This window comes from Oncorhynchus mykiss, chromosome 3 (genome assembly GCF_057628025.1).
Source record: "Oncorhynchus mykiss isolate SJ-2025 chromosome 3, ASM5762802v1, whole genome shotgun sequence".
Classification (NCBI taxonomy): Eukaryota; Metazoa; Chordata; class Actinopteri; order Salmoniformes; family Salmonidae; genus Oncorhynchus; species Oncorhynchus mykiss.
Genome location: NC_143024.1, coordinates 54,604,707 through 54,617,381, shown reverse-complemented (window position 1 = coordinate 54,617,381; position 12,675 = coordinate 54,604,707). Strand labels below are relative to the sequence as shown.

The 12,675-nt window shown below is 38.3% G+C and overlaps 1 protein-coding gene and 1 long non-coding RNA gene across 3 annotated transcripts in view; one reads left to right on the top strand and one right to left on the bottom strand.

The window, feature by feature from the left end:
• The window catches only part of LOC149984610 (uncharacterized), a 755,830-nt gene that overhangs the window by 296,070 nt on the left and 447,085 nt on the right, over positions 1 to 12,675 (top strand). The window lies entirely within an intron of this gene.
• LOC110519980 (nck-associated protein 5) overlaps positions 6,953 to 12,675 on the bottom strand; it is a 132,027-nt gene continuing 126,304 nt past the window's right edge. For both annotated transcript variants that reach the window (XM_021596914.3, XM_036974128.2), the window contains one exon: positions 6,953 to 11,083. The gene's annotated coding sequence lies outside the window, so the exon portion shown is untranslated. The remainder of the gene's footprint in view (positions 11,084 to 12,675) is intronic.

Sequence of the window (12,675 nt, the reverse complement as noted above, 5' to 3'; positions counted from 1 at the left end):
GCCTTTTTGAAATCTGACATGTTGGCTGGATTCACAACGAGTGTAGCTTTAATTTTCTATCTTGCATGTGTGATTTAATGAAAGTTTGAATTTTATAGTATTTTATTTGAATCTGGCGCTCTGCATTTTCCCTTGCAATTGGCCAAGTGGGACATTTGCGTCCCCCTATCCCAGAGAGGTATTAACCAAGAAGGCTTGTAATGTAACAATGTTATTTATATTTACAGATGGTGCACAAGTTTTTTATTAAGGCACATGAAAGGTCACGTTAGAGAAGGCATTTTGATTTAAAAAAAACATTTTTTACGTTCAAACGGCTCTCCTGTGAAGTTGTGACTTGCGACATATGCCAAGTTTCCTGAATCGGGTCACATTTGACTTTGAATGTGAATTTGCGCTTCCTCAGCTCAGCCAATCAGAAAACCGGACCGGCAAAAACAACAGAGTAATTGCGCAAAAGTAATAAAAAAAAATGTCCCATGGGCCCCCGGACATGTCTTTAATTTTTATTTATTTTCAAGATTTTTTTTTTTTTTACAAGCCCACCCCAATAAAAGATGGTCCGGCCCTTCTGGTATTATCTAGATTTGCCAAATAGCCAGTCTGCCCATGCCTATAGCTATTTTGTATGCCTTACACCAGCCAAACCCTTCCAACTTGAAGGAGTTGGAGCAGTTTTGCCTTGAAGAATGGGCAAAAATCCCAGTGGTTAGATGTGCAGAGCTTATAGAGACATACCCCAAGATACTTGCAGCTGTAATTGATGAAAAAGGTGGGTCTACAATGTATTAACTTTAGGGGGGTGAATAGTTATGCACGCTCAAGTTTTCAGTTTTTTTGTCTTATTTCTTGCTTGTTTCACAGGAATTAATATCTGGCATCTTCAAAGTGGTAGGCATGTTGTGTAAATCAAATGATTCAAACCCCCCAAAAATCCACTTTAATTCCAGGTTGTAAGGCAACAAAATATGAAAAATGACAAGGGGGTGAATAACTTCGCAAGCCACTGTATTTCCCAGCATGCTCTACAGCAGGTTTAAAAAAAATTAGGATTGTTTTTAAAAATCTGTGTTTTTGCATGCACATTGATTGAATGATTGATTCATCTTGATTGAAAGATTAATCTTTATTAATCAAAGATAAATATCACACGTTTTTCTAAACAAATCCAATCTGTTAGTTAGATTTATTGCACCGGTTACTGAAATGGCTGTTCCGGTTTAAATGGTTTAGGTAGGCTCCTTTATCTATGTTCCTAACCCTGACTGTCATTCTGAATGCAGGTTGTGGGTGAATAAAAATGCCAATTGTTGGATATCCAATCTCTGGCTGAATTCCAATACGAATTACACATCACTTTGCCAGCCATCATAATGTGACTTGCAGGCATGATGTGGCCTGTAAACTTGGAATTTCCTAACATCACTGTCTTAGGTTAAACTAGGCCATCAAAGTAAGGCCTTATGATATACTGTATGTAATGTATTTTCAAAAAGTTTTTATGATAACTTTCACCTATGTGCTCATTTGGTAAAAGCCACAGGCCTTTGAAAGCAAAGAATTCAACAATCATGTCTCTGTCACCAACAAATAATGTCATGGGTGGTGACTCTATACGTCACTCGAAAAAGAAAAGGCCCACGGGAAATATGTAAATGAGTCTTTACACCACACAGTGTTAAAACAACACACAAAATGATTTACTGTAACAGTGCTTTTGTTGAACACTAATAGGAGTTACGTTTAGATTAACACTAGTGTTGAATTGAAATAACACTGTGATAGTTAATTACCATATAGTGTTACATTTAACTAACACCGTCAAGTGTAATGAAAGCAGTGTTGATTTTTTTACACTACATTAACACTCAAAATGTAACACTGTGTACTTTTTACACTCTATATAGTGAGACCATATGGTATCTGAGGTAGTGCTAAAATTAACTCTTAAGTGTTGATTTATCACTGCAAAATGTACTGTGTATGTAGAAAGGGTCATAGTAGATAAGATACAGTACCTTTTTCTGCTAAGAGAAATCAGAAATAGTACAGCATGGTGCTCTTTCCAAATAAGAGTTTCAAACTGAGCTGCAATTTCCTCTAGAAAACCATCTAACACCCTGTCTCGAGCTGCTGAATTGCGCTCCACGTCTATTTACTTTTTCCAGGCTACAAACTAATTTTCACTAGATGGCTGTCTACACCTGCCCACATGTTCCTGTGTGAAGGTTAGCGACACTGTGAATGTATACTCTATGTCAACCTTCAAATGTTCCACCAGAATGACTAAGACTTTAATCAAGAAGAGGTATGTACCGAATAGTAGCCTATTTGTCAAGCCTATAGCCATTGCTGACCAGTCCAACATCGTTTATTGCACTGTTCCTTTCTTTTCAACATGGTTTATAGTTTATTTATCAAACCTTTATTTACACACGTAAGTCAATTAAGAACATATTTTTATTATTAATGATGACCTTTCAAGAGATAGACAGACTTTTTTTCTCCCTCCATCATACCCTCTTGACAGGATCAGAGGGCTATTGAGGAGTTGCTCTTGACCTAGGCTACTGAGTTAAGTTAATTAGCTTTATTTATTCCTCCATAATTGCCCATCAAGAGACTGTTAATTGTTAAGAATACCCTGCTTCATTAGAGCTCAAAATCTGTTAATTGGCCCCAGTAAACCCAGTAAGTGGGGGATTAAGAATACTTTAATTATGACTTTTTTTAAATAAACCCCCTTGGGGGTTAACTGAAACAAGATCTTTGTATTTAGTTGAAAATAACATCCAACTCATTGTTACTAAGGGCTGGATTCTATCTCTATTGCCAAAGTTCCACATTGTACTCGATTGGCATTTAAAGACAATGTTCCCATGTTAGCAGAGACTGCGTTCCCGGCAAACTCTGCATATGTCGGCTCAATCGGAAATGACCTTAATATTTCAAGCATGCTATACATACCACTGAACTCTGGCGATGTCGATTGATTATAGCCATAAGGCTCACATTGACTGTAATTCACCAGTTTGTTATCAAGTAAGCTTGATCTCTCTCTTTAGGGTTAGAACATTGCAGATTTTGTGAAATGTTTGTGAATTGTGAAGTTTTCTTGTCTCATTATACCTGTCATGAATGCCGATGAATGATATTAAAGCCAGCATTAAACCCAATCAGCATTAGATCTGCATAATAGAGTGGTTGACATTTCCATGTCCGATTGAGCAGACATATGCAGCGTTTACCGTGAATGTGGTCTCAGAGAACTCAGTAACATTGCCTTTAAAAGGTGCATAGCCGAAAAGTGGCGATCGTATTGAATCCCAGGATAACACTGTTACCCAAAGCTTGCTTAAGGCTCGATTCAATCCGCAATGCCAAAGCTCAGCGCTATAGCACAATTTTAATTTCAATGCAATTGTCACGAGTTCGCGGAGACTGCATTCACGGTAAGCACTGCATATGTTGGCTCAATCGAAATTACCTATACATTTAAAGAGCCCTATGGCGCTGAACTTTGGTACGGATTGAATTGAGCCCAACCTTTGAGGCATTGGCGTGGACAGCAAGGAAAATATCACAAACTACAGTGGCTTAGAAAGTATTCACCCCCTTGGCATTTTTCTCATTTTGTTGCCTTACAACCTGGAATTAAAATAGATTTGAGGGGTTTTTATCATTTGATTTACACAACATGCCTACCACTTTGAAGATGCCAAATCATTTTTTATTGTGAAACAAACAAGAAATAAGACAAAACAACAGGAAACTTGAGGTTGCACAACTATTTACCGCCCCAAGTCAATACCTTGTAGAGCCACCTTTTGCAGCTATTACAGCTGCAAGTCTCTTGGGGTACGTTTCTATAACCTTGGCACATCTAGCCCCTGGGATTGTTGCACATTCTTCAAGGCAAAACTGCTCCAGCTCTTTCAAGTTGGATGGGTTCCACTGGGTTTACAGCAATCTTTAAGTCATACCACAGATTCTCAATTGGATTGAGGTCTGGTCTTTGACTAGGCCATTCCAAGACATTTAAATGTTTCCCCTTAAACCACTTGAGTGTTGCGTTAGCAGTATGCTTAGGATCATTGTCCTGCTGAAAGGTGAACCCCCGTCACAGTCTCAAATCTCTGGAAGTCTGAAACAGGTTTCCCTCAAGAATTTCCCTGAATTTAGCACCATCCATCATTCCTTCAGTTCTGACCAGTTACCCAGTCCCTGACGATGAAAAACATCCCCACAGCATGATGATGCCACCGCCATGCTTCACTGTGGGGATGTGTTCTCGGGGTGATGAGAGGTGTTGGGTTTGTGCCAGACATTGTGTTTTCCTTGATGGCCAAAAGGCTCAATTTCAGTCTCATCTGACCAGAGTACCTTCTTCCATATGTTTGGGGAGTCTCCCACATGCCTTTTGGCAAACACCAAACGTGTTTGCTTATTTTTTTTCTTTAAGCAATTACTTTTTTTCTGGTCACTCTTCCATAATGCCCAGGTCTGTGGAATGTAGGCTTAAAGTGGTCCTATGGACAGATACTCCAATCTCCGCTGTGGAGCTTTGCAGCTTCTTCAGGGTTATCTTTGGTCTCTTTGTTGCATCTCTGATTAATGCCTTTCTTGCCTGGTCCGTGAGTTTTGGTGGGAGGCCCTCCCTTGGCAGGTTTGTTGTGGTGCCATATTCTTTCCATTTTTTAATAACGGATTTAATGGTGCACCGTGGGATGTTCAATTTTCTTTATAACCCAACCCTGTCTTTACTTCTCCACAACTTTGTCCCTGACCTGTTTGGAGAGCTCCTTGGTCTTCATGGTGCTGCTTGCTTAGTGGTGCCCCTTGCTTAGTGGTGTTGCAAACTCTGGGGGCCTTTCAGAACAGGTTTATATATACTGAGATCATGTGACACTTAGATTGCACACAGGTGGACATTTTTAAAACGAATTATGTGACTTCTGAAGGTAATTGGTTGCACCAGATCTTATTTAGGGGCTTCATAGCAAAGGGGGTGAATACATATGCACTCACCACTTTTCTGGGCGTTTTTTAAACAAGTAATCTTTTTAATTTTGCTAAACCAGTTTGGACTATTTTGTTACATGACATCCAAATAGAAATCAATAGGTTGTAATGCAACAAAATAGGAAAAAAGTACTTTTTCAAGGCACTGTATCAAAAGTTCACATATACAACAAATAGACCTTCAAATAACATTGAACTAAAGGTCTCTGCCGGTTCAGATGCTGAAATGAAATATGGTATGACAACAGGATCAAGATGTGGAGAGAGACTTTCAAACCAATAGCAAAACCTTTGCTGCCCTGTACATTTTGCCTGTTTGAAAAAGAATCCCGGGGTTCATGCTGAATCAAGATCTATTCATCAAAGGGAAGGCATATGTCACAGTGACTTAGAGCCAGGACTTAAGTCATCTGACAGCTGTCACTGCTCAAGGTTAAAGGCACTTTTACTTTCAATGGATTCTTTAGAAGTACAGTAGATCCACATTCTAAGACAGATTTGGGAGAAAAGACAGGTGAGCTTTCACAAAGGTGAGATTCGAGTCACTGTGGTAATCAATGATTATTTGACCCATGGACTTAACTCTCAACAGTGGTGTTAAGGCAATGTGACAGCTTTGTAAGTCTGTTTTGTACAGTATACACTGCAAGCAGATTTTGTACTTACAGTATATTGCCAGTGTATGTACTAATGCCCTCACAAACCACATTGACTGTTCACACACGGACATAAAATGTGTGTGATTGTTAAAAGTATTTATTTTGGTCAATATAACACTATAACTGTCCTGAAATGACAAAGACAGAATGATAATGAGGTCTTAGTTGAACATTCCACCATAAGATGGCTTGATCACACCTTTTTGGCACTGTTTCACTTATTTACCCTTGTTGGAAGTTCCACTGTTTACTCACCGGAGCATCCCTATCAACATTGGAGTGCTACTACGGAGGGACTACAGGAGCACACCACTTCCCGGAATTTCTCAGCCCCTTGTGAGAAGGTAAGTATCAATAATTCAATGTACAGTACATTCCCATTGGTGCATGACCAGATTGAGGTGTGTATTTAAAGGCCATGGAAGCAACGTGTGATGTTTGTGTTTTTTCAGATCAGAGGGAGCAGGCGCTCAGCGCGATGCAACTTGAGGAAGAAGAAGGTGTGCCAGAATGGTTTGGGACAGAGACGAGGAAGGGCCTCTTGTGAACACTGGAACTGAAAAAACGGAGCGGAGCTACGATGAAGTTTTGAAGGCGCATCAGACTGATCAGCGGCAAAATCCGGACTGGTTCACAAAGTAAACAGGGAAGTGAAACGTTAAATGCCTGTCAAAGGACCAATATTGCTGTCTTTTAATCTCACTCCCTTTTAACGTACCTGCAATACCTGGCTCACTGCTTTTAAAAGGAAGGACAAATGCTTTTAAAGTATTGACAATTGATGTGGATTGGATTATTACTCTATCTATTTTTTTGAATACTGGACTGTTAGTGTTAAGAGGTGATTATCATGAGAGCAACAATTCCTCAACCTTGTGAATATTGAGCCAACAGTTGAGAAATTATTGCTGTTCCTTGTTTCTTTGTGCCTCAGGCCCACACAGATGAGTGGACAGAACCGGAGTAAAACGAGGCTCGGAGCTGGCAGGCTGCCAGAATTCCCTTATCCCCTAAAACAGGAAAAACAATTTTTTTGTTGTTGTTGTGTGTAATCGATTCCACGCTAACCCCTTTAGTTTCCAATCTGCCTATTGTTTTAAATAAATGTTAATACTTTTTACTGAACTCTTGCTTCCTTGTGTTTCACGGTTACTGTGGTTCCCAACTGGTCACTAGAACTCTAATCTTTTGCAGTTAACCCTCCTGGTGCTCCAAACCTCCACCAGTTGGCGTAGTCAGGTTTTTATGACATAACAATGGTAGCAACACCATAAGTGCTGAAATAGTTTATTTCACCCCGCTGGGTTTTGGATAGAACAGAGGGTAGGTAGTATTGTCAAACATCGGACAAATGATCACATGACTGGCAATGAGTTCTTAGAAAGACAGACAGCTGAGGATGAATAGTAAAGAACATTGTAATCACCATACTTATGTACAGCATATAAATACTGGGTTTTAAGACATGAATAGTAAAAAAATACAGTAGTCTTTCGAAAGTGACTCTCCATTAATATGAACAATATCAAAACAAAGACGTCATGCTCTCACAACCAGTACCATGTCGGAAGACTTCCTTGACACGTTAGAATTGCTTAAATGGCTAGTACATATGTATATTACTATACTCATAAAACATCAATTAACAGTTGTTCATATTTTCTTAAAAATAAATGCAATATTGCAATATTGCAACAATTAAAGGGTTGTCATGAGTATAAACAGTGATATACATTTGTAAGTGTGCATTAGAGGAAAGCAGTGGTATTTCATAAGTATTTGTGGCATCCATTCAAATGGCTTATTTTGTTTGAAATTGTAACACTTTAATCTGTTATCTGTTGGCAAAAATATTTCATAGTCGTCAATTAATGTTACACAATAGTTTATGTATCATACATAAGTTTAAAAGAGCAATCTGTGATTGTATTGACTATAACTTAGACATTCCTAATTAGCTTAGTTCAAGTGTCATACCAAAATATAGTCTTGTTTTACTCCATTGGTTAATTGTAAGCAAATACTGTACAGCCTCAACTTGATTAACACAATAATTAGAATATCATGTATGCTCAGTCCTTGCACACATATCTCTGTCTATGAATTTGCAAGTTGTTACATTTCTCCAGCCCCACACCTCAGATATTTTACCAAAACAGTAGCTCAGAAACTTTGTTTTTGTTGAAGTGCAGATTGCCTCTTTAATGTCTCTTTATAGGGAGTATCAATCGAGACTATCTCCGTAGTCATATGGAAAATTTACCTGATATGTATCCCAATAGTTTTAGGGAATTTTTGGCTTGCTTCTCAGAAAGCCCAAAGTTGTTTTCTATCATACTACATTTACACATTTTGTCATACGTGGTGACGTAGGATGGACTATGGTTGGTTGGGAATATGGGGGCAATACAATAGGTCACAACAGTGCTAATATATTTTTGATATGTCCTTATTCTGCCTCTGTTGTGGTGTCTAAAATACCCCAGGTTACCAGGACTGATTATGCACTACTGTATACCCAGCAGGAGAGAGACCACCCTGGGGTAAATGGTCGTCACAATGTATAAAAGTCAAGGTAGGGAAACAATTTAAACAAAGAGTTAGGGAAGCAAAACATTTCATATAGCAGCCGAAGTAGCCAAACATGTCATGATGCATTCATAACAATGAAAAGATCAGTAGAGTACACAATATGCATTTTATTTGGAGCTTAAAGGTGAGTTGCCTAAACGCAATACCTCACACAGTTATTTTATACATATAAAGTTTATACAGAACATATTCATACCCTTTAAATGATTGCACATTTTGTTGTTTTACAGCCTGAATTCAAGATGGATTAAATTGTTTTCTCTCACCTACACACGGCACCATGCTTGAACATGTGAAGAATGGTGCTCAGTGATGTGTTGTATTGAAGACATAAAGTTCATTTTTTTTTGCTATAATATTTGTAGTTTTACTTTAGTGCCTTATTGCAAACAGGATGCATGTTTTGGAATATTATTTATTCAGTAAAGGCTTCTTTCTTTTCACTCTGTCATTTAGGTTAGTATTGTGGAGTAAATATAATTTTTGTTGATCGACTCAGGGACCTTACAAATAACTGTATGTGTGGGGTACAAAGATGAGGTAGTCATTCACAATCAGTCCATGCAACTTATTATGTGGCATGCTTAGCGAATTTGTACTCCGAAACGTATTTAGGCTTGTCATAACAAAGGGGTTGAATACATTTCAGCTATACATTTTTTATTCATTTGTAAAAATTTCGAAAAACATAATTCTACTTTGAAATTATGGGTTATTGTGTGTAGGCAAGTGACAAAAAAATCTATATTTAATCCATTTTAATCTCAGGCTGTAACACAGGGATCCTGAGTGGCGCAGGGTGCTAGAAGCGTCACTATAGACCTGGGTTCGATCCTGGGCTGTATCACAACCGTCCGTGATTGGGAGTCTCATAGGGCAGCGCACAATTGGCCCAGCATTGTCTGGGTTAGGGGAGGGTTTGGCCGGGGTAGGCCATCATTGTAAATAAGAATGTGTTTTTAACTGACTTGCCAGGTTAAATAAATTCAAAAATAAACAACAAAATGTGGAAAAAGTTAAAGGGTGTGAATACTTTCTGAAGGCACTGTAAATATACATTACATTATACAAAAATCATGTGTTGGGGTTAAATTGAAAACCTGCTTATAACTTCCATATAGCCATCTATTAAGTATTTCCTAAATGAGTAATGGCATTTCCCTGAGCTGACTGCATAGCAATATTCATGTTGCGCTTATGTATAACTGAGTTCATAGGTATACTGTACATACAAGAGTTCAGTAATGTGTAAAAAGTCATTAAAAGTGCTTGTTATATACAAAGCTAACATGCTTTTTAATATACTTGTTCATGCGGTTTTAGGGTGAATCTATTCAACGTAGTGACATACAGGAGCAATGGTCCATATCGGATGTTGGGTACTGTATTTATTGAATATTATCAGAATCCTGTCAATTAAAATGCCCAATTGTGTGCAATCAATTAGCTGAATTTCTCAGAGATCAAATTATATTTCAACAAAATTATGTTTCAGGAATACTAATGGAATCTGTCACTAACTACAGAACCGATTTCAGAACAATCTGAGATGAGGGATGTCAATCTTCTTTTTTGTGATTTTTGAGGTGGAACGACAGTTATGAGTGGAGATCCTGCCTATACTGTACTCCTGTGATTGATAGCGTATTAGCCAGTCAGACGTCCTTGAAGTTATGTTTGTTGCACACTGATTTTGTGTGTCAGTTGACAGTACATGTAGACAGGTTGCCTGACAACGTCAAAATTATGCCTGCGCATTGATGGGGCAGAAGACCATGAGTTGTTATTATTCTGAATGGTCAGATAGCTAGCAACATTGACAAAAAGCTGCCATGTGGGGAATCGTATGTGGTTTGTTTCAGCTAGTTGTATCTTGTTCTTGATACCATGTCTTGTTTTGAGGTGCTTGACTTTCTGTATGTCTATGCTAATAGGGCAAAAATTCGCTAGCTAGCTACCAATTATCTTTAATTATCTATTTGAGAGAAAACAACAAGTAGTTATTGGGCAAAAGTATGTTTTCAATAAACATTCGGAGACTAAATATATTTCACGTTTTCAATAATCCTTTGGAGTTTATAGTTGTTTTGCCCCAAAGTTGAGCACGCATCGGTTTTGTTCCTAAACAACCCAACCGCATATTGCCCAGCACAGAACCTAGCAAGTCAGTCTGTATTGTTTTGCTAACTGTTAAAGAGATAGTTCACCCAAATGACTAAATTACATATTCTTTACTTTATCCTGTAAGTAAAACCAAGGCATGAATTCTGTCTTACCTTGTCCAAAGACTGCTTACAGGGTAAGGAAATCAATATTTTGTAAATTGAGTAAACTATCTCTTTCATAAAACTCCCGAAAGAGAGAAGGTCATTGTGGCGTTCTTCCCACGCCATCCGTCTACAATTAAGTTGACAAGATAAGGAGCGATTAGAAATTACAGCACAGTACCAAAGTGTGAGCTAACTGGTAAAGCTACTGAAGAGGCTAATGTGTGTCAAGTACAGCAAAACCAAGTCCAATGATGATTATAATTGCCTGTGACTGTAAATCAATAGTTTACTGATTTTAACACTTCGGGTCCTGTGGACAGAAACTCATCAGAAGGAAATGGGCAACTTTCAGGCTTCTAGCCTTCATATGTTGACATAACATGTTTTCACGGGCAGTTCTATTCCTAAAGGTAGGTATAGTGCTTTTGTTTGACCATGAGCCATTGTAATCATGCATCTCCCTGTAGGTTACATGCCTGCTGATTGCCCTCTCTCTCTATCTCTCCCCTCGATGCTGCTCATTTTGTTCCAGAATTTATTCTGAAATGGAAGAGGAAAACAGGATTAGATGATACATGGGGAAAAATCAACATCTGTGTCACACAAAAAATGCAATTGTTTCATTATGAAAAACAGCAACATCTCCACCCACTGCTGTTGGGATGAAAGTTAAATTTCAACCTTCCTGCTAATAATACAAAAGTACCTCAAATCTTAGCGTTTCAGCCATATGGACAATCAAGGAGTTTCATTGCAATGGCATGAATAATTTGCAATTGGACGATTATGAGCTCAGCAAAATGTTCGAGACACCTGTCGCTCTGCAGCTGCCAAGGTGTTGGAATGCAACATAGGGTCAAAGTCATAAACTTCAATCATTCTTGCTCATAATGATGTTTCACTGAAGGCTGCATATTTGACGATGGAACCTAGCCCCAAGGTTGTTATTCAAATGACAAAGACTTTTAAACGTTAATTAAGTACATTACAGCATTAAACAAGAACAACTAGGGGGAGGTGAGAGATGCTAATGTATTCTAAATCACCCCTTTCTGAACTACCAATTACATTCGATGTCTCTTTCCATGGCTATTTAGTCGGTTTCAGGGGAGATTTTTGTGGGAACACATATAGATCAGGTTTAACCTCTGGCTTTAAAGATATACCAATAATGTCATCATGTCAATCATTGGGTCAAAGTGGTGACCTAGAGGACTGAATTAAATGATTACAGCTGTGCATGGGGCCCTTACCTGACCAGCAAAAACTCTGGTTCACCAATCATACATTATTATTAATACTGGGAATCGTTATGCTCTTAGCTAATACAGACAACAAATACTAACCTTACTGTTAATATTTTACTTTGACCTTGGGACCAGCACATTGCAAAGACATGTTTAAGGCTACTGCCAGGAGTGATTAAAAAAAGCATACTTCCTGGATTCCTCTCAGGAAAATGTAACATATACAGAAAAAGCGATGCAGAAGGCAGAAGTCACACTTCACGTAAACTTCACTTTCCTAAAAAAAATTTCTGACAGACAAATGTGGTGAGAAAGTAAGATGTATTGGACCTCGGGCTATTGTCGAATTCCTAACCTTACAGCAAACTACAACCTCTTCCGATGCTTGTGAAATAACAGGACATGTAGCAGAAAACAGTACACAGAAGCAGTTCTGGGATAGTGTATAACAGTGTATACGACAGTGCAATCTATCAGTCAAGTCTTGACTTTGACCTGCTGTACGGCTCTTTACAGTCAAGTGCAGTCTCAAATTTCAATGATGAAATACGAATCACTATAATGTCTAACATTCTTTTCCAAATGGTCAAAGTGCTTTACACTTAGAACATTATTTTGAATGGTAGTTCAATTAAGTTACCTAAAATAGATAAAAGTACTGTCATCAATATATTTGTACTGTCATCAATATATGTGTTGATGTTCCAGTCAGTCTACATTACTTACTTACTTTTACAGTGACACACAGGAATACACTAGACTATATTTATGGTCATTCTGTCCTCCTGTCTGTTATCATTCCTCCTGGGGACATCCAGTGAAGGTGGAGAGTTAGAGGCCGCACTTGACAAATAGCTTAGACCTGTGGGGTGGTATAGTAATGGG